Source organism: Chiloscyllium punctatum, chromosome 10, assembly GCF_047496795.1.
Source record: "Chiloscyllium punctatum isolate Juve2018m chromosome 10, sChiPun1.3, whole genome shotgun sequence".
Lineage (NCBI taxonomy): Eukaryota > Metazoa > Chordata > Chondrichthyes > Orectolobiformes > Hemiscylliidae > Chiloscyllium > Chiloscyllium punctatum.
The window spans coordinates 12,710,856-12,722,638 of NC_092748.1; positions in this window are offsets into that span (position 1 = coordinate 12,710,856).

Sequence of the window (11,783 nt, forward strand, 5' to 3'; positions counted from 1 at the left end):
CCACCCGACACCTGGAGGAAGAACACCTCATCTTCCACCTTAGGATCCTCCAATCACACGGCATTAATGTGAATTTCACCAGTTTCTTCATTCCCCCCCCCCCCCATCCCAATTCCAAGCTTCCAACTCAGCACCACCCTTACCACTCTCCTACCTGTCCATCTTCCTTCCCATCTATCCACTCCACCTTCCCCTCTGACCTAGCACTTTTACCCCCACCTCCATCCACCTATCACACTCTCAGCTACATTCCCCCCAGCCCCACCCCCCTCCCATTTATCTCTCCACCCCCTCAGCTCACAAGCCTCATTCCTGAAGAAGGGCTTTTGCCTGAAACATCGATTCTCCTGCTCCTCGGATGCTGCCTGACCAGCTGTACTTTTCCAGCACCACACTCTCGACTCTAATCTCCAGCATCTGCAATCCTCATTTTCGCATGAAGTGTTTTCAGTCCTGGGGGGCGTGTGGTGATAAAAGACTCCCCGTTTGCCAGGATGTCTCAATTTTAGTGCAGGATGTTGGCAAGAGCTGAGTGTGATGCCCAGTGTGAAGGCAGGATGGAAAAAAAGCCTTCCTTGGGACTCTGGCACTCTGTTCAAAGCTGTCCCGTAACACATCATTTGACGATATCGGTTTGGACTGGGGTGGACAAAATTAAGAATCACACAACACCAGGTTATAGTCCAACATATTTATTTGGAACCACTATCTTTTGGAGATGGTTGTGGTTGTGGATTATAAGATTGTAAGACACAGAATTTATAGCAAAAGTTGACAGTGTGAGGTTACTGAAATTATATATTGAAAAACAATCCATGTCTTTTTCAATATATAATTTCAGTTACATCACACTGTCAACTCTATATGCCACAATCACCTGAGGAAGGACCTCTGCTCTGAAAGTTAGTGCTTCCAAATAAACCTGTTGGACCATAACGTGTTGTTGTCAATGTTTTCCCCCTGTGTCCACACACCCATGTTCCCCCCCATCGTTCCTAATTCAAACACATGCACCTATGTTTCTTTATGGATCCTGGGCCAACTTGGTGCTGATGTGCCAATTCATGACTCCACTTTTTGCCCTCTCCCTCCATGCCAACTCACCCAGTATCCAAAATGGACAAACCTGAGGAGCCATGTGATCATAGAATAAAGCAATATGTCTGTCGATGTCACTGTTTTTATTTGAAAAAAAGCACTCAGAGAAAAGATCAAAACATTGAAATTCCTTCAACTATTCTCAGATGGTCCGCTCCAATGCTTTATATCTTACAAAGACAAACATTAATATTCTGCAACTACTTGGAACTGTCAATCAAACTGTCCACTTACATCTGACTATGTTAATGTTAAGTACAAAAGTCAGTCAGACTGCACAAACCCTATGACAGGGTGGTCTTGAGGCTCATGTCAATTGACAAAGGGAAATGCAAGTAGTTGATTTTCCTTCAAACATAACTCCACAGACAATGTTTTAGGACAAATTCCATCAGAAATAAATCACTTGACAACTCGTCTGTGACATCTCTGACAACTGTGCCAATTCTTTGACAGACTGACAGCTCTGGTGGATTTAAGCACCTTTTAGGCACTTTCGCGTACACTTTCAACAATCCTAAAGGGCACCTCACCCCGAAAGCCAAATCAAGGTGCCCCTTGTAAATGGTGCCCAGGGACTAAATCCAAAGGGCTACCGTATCCTTCCAAAGGGGTACTCTGGCTGTCCAAACAAATACACAAATACACAAGACCTTCTCTAGTCTGCAAATCCAAGTTTCACATTAAGGAGTGATTTAAATGTCCAGAACGTGCTTCCACAAACGCACACATATGTGCAAAGCATGTCCTGACCCAGTCCCACCACAGGATAAATGGGTAAGTATCATGTTTGGCTGAGGGACTTACAATTCTGGGTCACATTTTGACATGATGTGGTGAAGATCTGGACCCAGACATTTATATAATCTTTAATGATCTCAGAGAGCATAAAGCACTTGCAGCCAATGAAGTGCCCATTTGAAGTGCCTTCACTGTTGTAGTCAATAGCAGATGCTTGAGCATTTAATGTCAGATGACACCCTCAGTGGAACACTGAGAGGATGTTGGATAGTCAGAGAATCTAGAGAAAGTGAGGACTGCAGATGCTGGAGATCAGAGTCGAAGAGTGTGGTGCTGGAAAAGCAAAGCCGGTCAGGCAGTCTCTGAGGAGCAGGAGAATCGACATTTCAGGCATAAGTTCTTCAACAGGAATGAGGCTTGTGGGCCAAGAGGGCTGAGAGATAAATAGGAGGGGGGTGTGGGGCTGGGGGCAAGATAGCTGGGAATGTGACAGGTGGGTGAAGGGGGGGTGAAAGTGACAGGTCAGAGAGGAGGGTGGAGCAGAAAGGTGTGAAGGAAGATGGACAAGTAGGACCATTCAAGAGGGCGGTGCCAAGTTGGAAGCTTGGGACTGGGATAAAGTGGGATGAGGGGAAATGGGGAAACTGGTGAAATCCAGTCAGAGAAACTGTCTTCTCGATGTGATGTGAAACCAAGGCACAGACTGTCTCCACAAGTAGACATAAAAATCCCATGATGCTATCTAGAGAAATGCTGGGGGGTTCTTCCTCCATGTCTTTCATCAATACTTTTCTTTCACCCAAAATTTGGGTCATTGTGACATGGGGTTTTGGGATCTTGCTGTGCGTACATTTGCTACCAAATTTCCTTCATTTAAACAATGACTACACTTTTAAGATTTTTATGAATACAAGTGTTTTTAACTGTAGCAAAGGCTGATTTAGATATTTCAGCTTTTATTTCATTTCTTCTGAAAAGCTGGGGATTTCTTCCATCAATATTTTTCTTTCACCCAAAATCTGGGTCACTATGACAGTTTTTTGTGGGATCTTGCTGTGGGTACATTGGCTCCTGTGTTTTCTACATTAAAACAATGACTACACTTTAATTTTTTTTTAATGAATGCAAGAGTTTTTAACTATACCAAAGGCTGATTTCGATACTTGATCTTGGCCCCTGGAGGATACCAGATGAGTTAGCATGGAGAGAGTGAGAGTCAAAACTGAGTTGGGGCATGGGTTGTCATCAATTCAGTATAGGGGATGAGGGGATATGTGAGGGTAGTCAGGGGGAGGGCTATGGATTTAAAGCTCAACAAAACATTAGACATTGATCTTTTAAACAAAGGTCTCAACTCCAGAATTACGAAGCAGTTCAACTGTGGGGGATGTAGACAAGACCTTTGCACTTGTGGGGAGACCAAAGCTCAGCACTGTGTATAGAAGGGAAAATAATGGCTAGTGGTGTTATCACTGAGGTGTTAATCCAGGGACCCAGATTATGCCATAGTGGAATTAGAATTTTATAAAAGAAAATCTGGAATTAAGAATCTAATGATGACCATGAATCTGTTACCAATTGACTAATGTCCTTTACGGAAGGAAACTGCCATCCTTGTCTGGTCTACATCTGTCTCCAAAACCATAGAAATGTGGTTGAGTCTTAACTGCTCTTTGGGCAATAAATGCCGGCCGAGCCAGTGACACCCTCACCCCGTGAATGAATAAAAGCAAAACAAAGGTAGAAAGGTTACCAATGAATCAGGAGAAATTTTATTGGCCCATTGAATGATTAGAATGCGGAACTCACTGTCACATTCGAGAAGCTGAGGTAAATAGTGTCAATGAGTTTATGAAGTTAAATAAGCAAGTGAGGGGTGAAATATTATACTGCCTGCAGTGGGTTGTGGAGCATGAAGCCTAGCATCGGCCATTGGGCAAAATGGCCTGTTTCTCTTCTGTAATTTCTACATTCAGTAAAAGCATTAGAATGGTATCAACCACAATGTCATGTTAAGAATATTTTCACTATTACCAACTAGTCAACTGAAATATTTTGAAATCTGGTTAGCTCAGAGAGTGGGAGTGTTGCAAATGAATTGACAATAACCTTATTCTGAAAGACAGCACTTGCTTTGATCAATGACGGATTTGGAATTAATATTATGATGTAAAGGACACTACATTCTGCAGTGCCACGGTTACTTGTTTCAAAACAAAACCACTCCCGGTGCATGGATAAAAAAAATCAGAGGCTCAGAAACATATGCCAAGTTGGTTTGGTCAGTTAGTGTGCACTGGATGCAATGTTAATATCAACAAAAGGGCTGCGAGCCAAACATCTGTGAATCCAAGGCTGTCAGAACTCAATCATGGATAAACTGCATATTCCAGAACCAAGGAGCCGTTCTTATGGCAGCATTTTACCAACAACTTTGGCAGGTATGACCAGCCATAGTGATGTGAGTGCTGACATCCTTGATGTCAGTGTGTCCCAGACAAGTATGCCCAAGAAGTTATTTCAGAACTTAACCTTACCTGGTACAGATAGAAAGCGATCCACAACCAGCAGTTCCAGATACAGCACTACGCACTCTAACAGGAGCCAGTCTCAAAGCATGAAGAACCCTGGACTCATTAAGGTAAATTGTTAGCTTCATAGCAGTTGTGTGGAAAGGTTATGCAGTGGGTGTAGATAAAGTATTGAGGGTGAATTCCTAAATCCTGGCCCCTGCTGAAATGATTCGGAACATTCAACCAAAATGGCCCTCTTTCCCCACAGCAGTCGTAAACTTCACGAGGGTTAGGGTTAGGGGCGATGTATTTTACAATCTTGCAACTTCAGTTAATGTCGTACATCCATTACTCCATGTTCATTTTGAGCTGCTAGTCCAGCAACATCTCCATTGTAGAAATCTCAGCCTTGTGTTCAATTTCCTTTATACTCTTCTCCAGCCCTACAATCCTCCAAATTTCTCCAATTTTGGTCTCCTATCAACCCCAATTTTAATTGCTCCACCACTGGCCACTGTGCCTTTCACTAACTAGATCTGAAAAGCAGGAATTCCTTGCCTTAACATTTTTACGTCTCTCTCTCTCTCTCTCTCTGTCCTCTTGGTTACTTTTTAGAACCTATGGCGTTTCAGTAAGGGGTTTTGATTGCGTGCCCTAATACTGTATTACTTTAGCTGGCTCTATGTCAAATTTCATTTCATGGCATCAGTGGGGGGGTTGAACATGAAAAGACATTTGTCAACAATGTTCTGGTGACTGGTCACCTTTAGTGCTCTTTACATTGAGCTTTCCCAGACTGTTTTTTTTAAAATGGATTTTAATTTATGATCATTAACTTGACTCCCTCCAGAATGAGGGAGTCAATGGAATTGTTCCCAGGTCCTCTCTCTCTCTCTGTCAGTACATCATCACACTCAGAGGTAAACCTCATCTTTTCTGAGAATCTCTGAGCCATTCTCTTCAAGGCGTTGCAGTTACTGGTTAACCATTTCAGATACTGCATGGCACAAGGCTCTCATCCTGATATTATCCTCTTACATCGTTGTTGAAAAGTATGGTGCTGGAAAAGCACAGTAGGTCAGGCAGCATCCAAGGAGAGTCAGGCAGCAGGAGAGTCAACATTTCGGGCATCAACCCTTCATCAGGAATGAAACGTCAACTCTCCTGCTCATCGGATGCTGCCTGACCTGCTGTGCTTTTCCAGCACCACATCTTTCGACTCTGATCTCACTTTGTCTCATTATCTTCTTACAGCGTTTCATGGGAATTCCAACTCAAGCAGAAGAAGGTGAAGTCGATGCAGCGGCTCTTTCCCAAGCCCATCTAATAGCTGTGGATGACCCAGTGAGTTATTTGCTCCAGTCTCGGTGATCTTTCACACACCAGGCCGTGTGGTCCACTTGAGATTGCTTTGGGTGGGATTACGAGGGAGGCGCATATGTTGGGAAGGTTTCAGGTGGCCAACCAACAAAGTCAGAGAAGGCAGGGATCCTCCAGGGGAAGGCACTGGCAAATCAGTATTGGCATTGAATACTAGTGAGAGTGACGGCACTGTGGGGAGTGCAGTCTGGAGCACATTCACCAAACCATGAGTCAAATGACTGTGTGAGGACTGAGGAGGCAGTGGGCAAGCACAATTAAGCATTTGTCGGACCATAGATAGACAATAAGTAATAGACTGTAACCGTCTTGAGAGTCCCACGCAGTTTGTTGCTTTCCTGGGACCAGGGTAATGGGCAATGTTGTATAAGATATTAGTACCTGATTGGGTTAACTGAAACAGGAGATAAGCTTTGCCCATTAAGACACAAATTGGGCACTCCTGACGTAGATTTATGCCATTAAGGGAGATGGATGGCAGCGAATACAAGGCATTCGAGGTAGTTCAAGTGAACACAGTCACAAGAGCATAAGAGGCTGCCAACAATGAGAACCAAACATGGCTGCAGACATGGGCCCCACTGTCATGTATCTGCAGCCATCCAAGGACAAGAAAAGAGAAAGAAAAACTGCACCCAGCAAACTGAGGATATCTTTAATTACTCAGCAGCTCAAAAACGCACTGAGCCAGTCAGCTACTGTGCAAGAAGCAGCCAGTGATTAATAGAGCAGCAGCATGGATAACATTAGCAACCCCGTCTCAATACATTTATTCAGCTGGAAAGAAAGAAACAGAGTGAAAACAGAAGAACACGCAGACTCTCACCAAAACCACAAAGGACATAATAACATGGGAAACTTGGGAAATAGCAGACGGTATTGGATACTGGATGTAAGCTAAGTCCCTTAGAGGAAGAGTGAAAATCCTTTTATTTATAGAAAACCTCTAGCCTGAGAAGCTTAGAAGGCTTAAATCATATTTAGTGAACAAACATCATTTAACTTTATTGGGAATAGCTGCAAAGTTTGACAAACGTAACAGATTATTTTTCCTTTATTCTGGGATGGGATGTGGTTATTGCTGATCCCTAACTACCCTTGACCTTGCCACCCCAATTCAGGGGGCAGATAAGAGCCTTCCCAGATGGACATTAGTGAAAGCTGTGGGTTTTTGTGAGAATCGTCATGCTTGCTGTTAAACTTGCATTTCATTCCAGATTTCATTCAATTTAAATTGCACGACCTGCTTTGGAGAGAATTCAACTCATGTCCGAGATCATTAGTCCAGGGCTTGCGATTTCTGGCCCATTAGCACTGCCATGATACTGCATTCACTTCCCATAATTGCTAAAATGACAACATAATGTAACTAATTAGAGTCATAAATCAAAAGAAGAAGATCAGTTTATTTTTAAAATGTCATTGAATTGAGTGAAAATCTAATTTAGATTGCGCAACTAAAATATCCTGAAAGATTTGAAAACAATGTTATGCCATTTAATCAAAAAAAGGCACGCTTAACTCAGGGAATAAGCAGAACGGACCTGAATCATATGTGTTGTTGAAAAGGGTGTGAAAACAGTTAATGAGGGAAAGTGAAGAGAGAAATTTTAAAACAGCATTACTTCATTTTAAAGTAATTTGATCATCTTTAAGCAATTGAGAATAATATATTCAGCGCAAATCAAGTCATACGGTCATAGAGATGTACAGCACAGAAACAGACCATTCTGTCCAACCCGTCCAGATGTCCCAACCCAATCTAGTCCCACCTGCCAGCACCCGGCCCATATCCCTCCAAACCCTTCCTATTCATATACCCATCTAGATGCCTTTTAAATGTTGCAATTGTACCAGCCTCCACCAATTCCTCTGGTAGCTCATTCCATACACGTACCACCCTCTGTGTGAAAAAGTTGCCCCATAGGTCTCTTTTATATCTTTCCCCTCTCACCCTCAATCTATGCCCTCTAGTTCTGGACTCCCCCACCCCAGGTAAAGACTTTGTCCTATCCATGCCCCTCATGATTTTGTAAACCTCTGTAATGTCACCCTTCAACTTCCGATGCTCCAGGGAAAACAGCCCAGCCTGTTCAGCCTCTCCCAATAGCTCAAATTCTCCAGCCCTAGCAACATTCTCGTAAGTCTTTTCTGAACCCTTTCAAGTTTCACAACATTTTTCCGATAGGAAGGAGACCAGAAATGCACATAATATTCCAACAGTGGCCTAACCAATGTCCTGTACAGCCACAACATGACCTCCCAACTCCTGTACTCATCACTCTGATTGAAGGAAAGCATACCAAACGCCTTCTTCACTATCCTATCTACCTGCGACTCCACTTTCAGGGAGCTATGAACCTGCACTCCAACGTCCCTTTGTTCAGCAACACTCCCTAGGACCTTACCATTAAGTGTATAAGTCCTGCTAAGATTTGCTTTCCCAAAATGCAGCATCTCGCATTTATCTGAATTAAACTCCATCTGCCACTTCTCAGCCCATTGGCCCATCTGGTCCAGATCCTATTGTAATCTGAGGTAACCCTCTTCGCTGTCCACTACACCTCCAATTTTGGTGTCATCTGCAAACTTACTAACTGTACATCTTATGCTCATATCCAAATCATTTATGTAAATGATAAAAAGTAGTGGACCAAGCACTGATCCTTGTGGCACTCCACTGGTCACAGGCCTCCAGTCTGAAAAACAACCCTCCACCACCACCCTCTGTCTTCTACCTTTGAGCCAGTTCTGTTTCCAAATGGCTAGTTCTCTCTGTATTCCTTGAGATCTAACCTTGCTAACCAGTCTCCCATGGGGAATCTTGTCGAATGCCTTTCTGAAGTCCATATAGATCACATCTTTTGCTCTGCCCTCATCAATCTTCTTTGTTACTTCTTCAAAAAACTCAATCAAGTTTGTGAGACATGATTTCCCACACACAAAGCCATGTTGACTATCCCTAATCAGTCCTTGCCTTTCCAAATACATGTACATCCTGCCCCTCAGGATTCCCTCCAACAACTTGCCCACCACTGAGGTCAGGCTCACTGGTCCTTAGTTCCCTGGCTTGTCCCACCCTTCTTATTGAGTGGCACCACATTAGCCAACCTCCAGTCTTATGGCACCTCACCTGTGACTATTGATGATACAAATATCTCAGCAAGAAGCCCAGCAATCACTTCTCTAGCTTCCCACAGAGTTCTAAGGTACACCTGATCAGATCCTGGGGATTTATCCACCTTTATGCATTTCAAGACTTCCAACAAGGTGTCACCATCTATTTCCCTACATTCTACATCTTCCATATCCTTTTCCACAGTAAATACTGATGCAAAATATTTGTTTAGTATCTCTCCCATTTTCTGTGGCTCCACACAAAGGCCGACTTCCTGATCTCTGAGGGGCCCTATTTTCTCCCTAGTTACTCTTTTTCCTTAATATATTTGTCAAAACCCTTTTTGCCCTCCTGATTTCCCTCTTAAGTATACTCCTACTGCCCTTATACTCTTCTGAGGATTCACTCAATCTATCCTGTCTATACCTTACATATGCTTCCTTCTTTTACTTAACCAAACCCTCAATTTCTTTAGCCATCCAGCATTCCCTATACCTGCCATAGGAGGATAACAGAAGGATAATTCTCAACTTTTCGAAGATTTTCAACTTTGATTCACACAAATGAAGGATAATTTTGAAAAAGAAGTTAGGAACACAAGATCAAACACCAGAGGGGCATGTGGGACTTGAACCTGGGCATCTTGGTCCATCGCTGGGGACACTACCACAGTGCCACAGGGCCCTAAACCATACAATGGAAAAATCCAATGCAGATTCTGCTAAGCTGGCACCTTGTACAGGCCCAATTTTCACCCATTCAAGTCCATTATATTACACAATGTTAAAGGTGTACTCACAAGATGGACAGAATATCATGCTTTCCATCAGTCCCCACCTTTGCTCTCACCCTAAGGCTGGGCTGGGAGATGAGGTAGTCCATATGACTATGTGGGAAGTTAAGGGGTAAGAAGAACCCCTCCTCACCCTGATTAAATCTGAAGAAGACTGAGGTTCTCATTCAGCCCCTCAGCTCGTTGAGAATTGCAGCAGGAATGGAGTGACCCCTTGTGCCATGTGGAAAGGCCCAGTATAAACTGATGGTCTCCCTGTGGAAGAGCCACTCTTGGCTCTCAGCTACAGTCTTTTTTGCTGGGATTTTGCTGACCAGCTTGGGCCAGCCCACCCCATTCAGCTTCTTTAGGGACCTCCATCTCCTTCTGCAGCTCCAGAAATCCCTGCAGTACCAGCAATGGCCGCTACTCCCAGTGGTGCTGTTGGGACTGAAGAGTGCCTGCCCCCTCTCTGACAGCAGGTAGCTAACTGCCTGATGGCTGTGTAACACCATCGAGACCCTTAGATATTGCCACAGTGGGGTTTCCACTGGCTGTCCGGTGAAATGAGACCATAACCATGACCCCTCATTCAGCACTGTGTCTTTTTCCTGGTAGCACTGGATAAACCAGGGGACGAGAGCAGCTCTGTGAGCATCTGATTCTTGTCAGTGGAACATCCATTTTCTAGTTTTCCTGGAATCGCGTGAAGAATTTATTTCTCAGCTGAGACACTAACGAAAGGTTTCAAATTTTTCACGTCAAATGGACACACAGTAACGTAGAACATAGAACATTACAGCGCAGTGCATGCCGTTTGGCCCTCGATGTTGCGCCGATCATGGAACCAATCTGAAGCCCACCTAACCTACATTGTGATGGTCACAAAAAGATCCTCACACTTTCTCTTTAGGTACTGTGTTCAAGATGAATTTGGTGGCCATCGACTTCCCTGTGTTGACGCTTGGTTATACTTGGCAAGCTTTTTTTAAATTCATTCGTCAGATATGGGCATCGCTGGCTAGGTCAGCATTTATTGTCCATACCTAATTGCCCCTTGCATTGACCAGCTTGCTCTGCCATATTGGCTCCTTGGTCTGGAGTCACACGTAGGCCAGATCAGGTAAGGATAGCAGATTTTCTACATAAGCGAACCAGAACAGATTTTTCAAACAATTGTCAATGGTTACATGGTTGGCAATAGACTCTTAATTCCAGACCTTTTTTTTGACTGAAGTCAAATTATACCATCTGCCCTGGGGGGGTTTGAACCCACCCCAGAAGATTACCTGGGTCAATAGTCTAGTGATAACAGCACTGGGCCATTACCTCCCCACAACAAATGCTAATATAGTGTTTCCCATTCCCTTCTGCAGGAACTAACAGGAGACTGTCTGCTCTGACTGACCACCAAAGGAATGTTGGGTCGGTTATCATCTTGTTTGGCCAGGTCTTATCCTGAATTAGGACTTGAACACAGACCACTTGGCCCGAGGGAGAGATATGACCAACTGCGCTAACAAGACTGAACCTTTGGCATTGCTTCAACTTAATGACTTTGCATTTTTCATTGCAGGTTGGTTGTGTGGTGTTTCATATAAAACACTGTAAAGACTTTTCCAATACTTGTATCCTTTTTATCAGCTGAAGGCTTGACTGTTCTCAGATGTTTGATCGACCTTTTCTCTCTGACAATAACCTAGCAAGTTATACTATTGTCCTTTTGTCTGTTGAAACCTTAGTTTCAATCCACTGTGTTCAGGAGTTGGCAAACAACACCAGCAAGAACGATGAAGTCAAAAATTAGATTCATGTAGAGTTGGGCTAGGAGAACCATTGGGGAGACAGTGGAGGTGATATTTCAGAAAGCTGGGATGAAATAAGCCTTCTCCATGAAGGTCAGTCTCCTGAAGTTGCAACTTGTGAGGGGATCAGGTGTTTTGTGTACTCAGATGGGTTAAGGACATTCCAGGATGCATTGGGATAGTAGTTACCAAAGCAATAGGGATCTTGGACAACTTAAAATGTTGGTAAATCTGAAGCTGTTGAAGCCACAAACAACTGATCCACGTGCCGCCACCTGCTGGTGATATGAGTGAGGAGTGAACCAATTATGCCAGGTGTACCCTGGGGGAACTGTCAGGCTGATCATCCAAGTAGA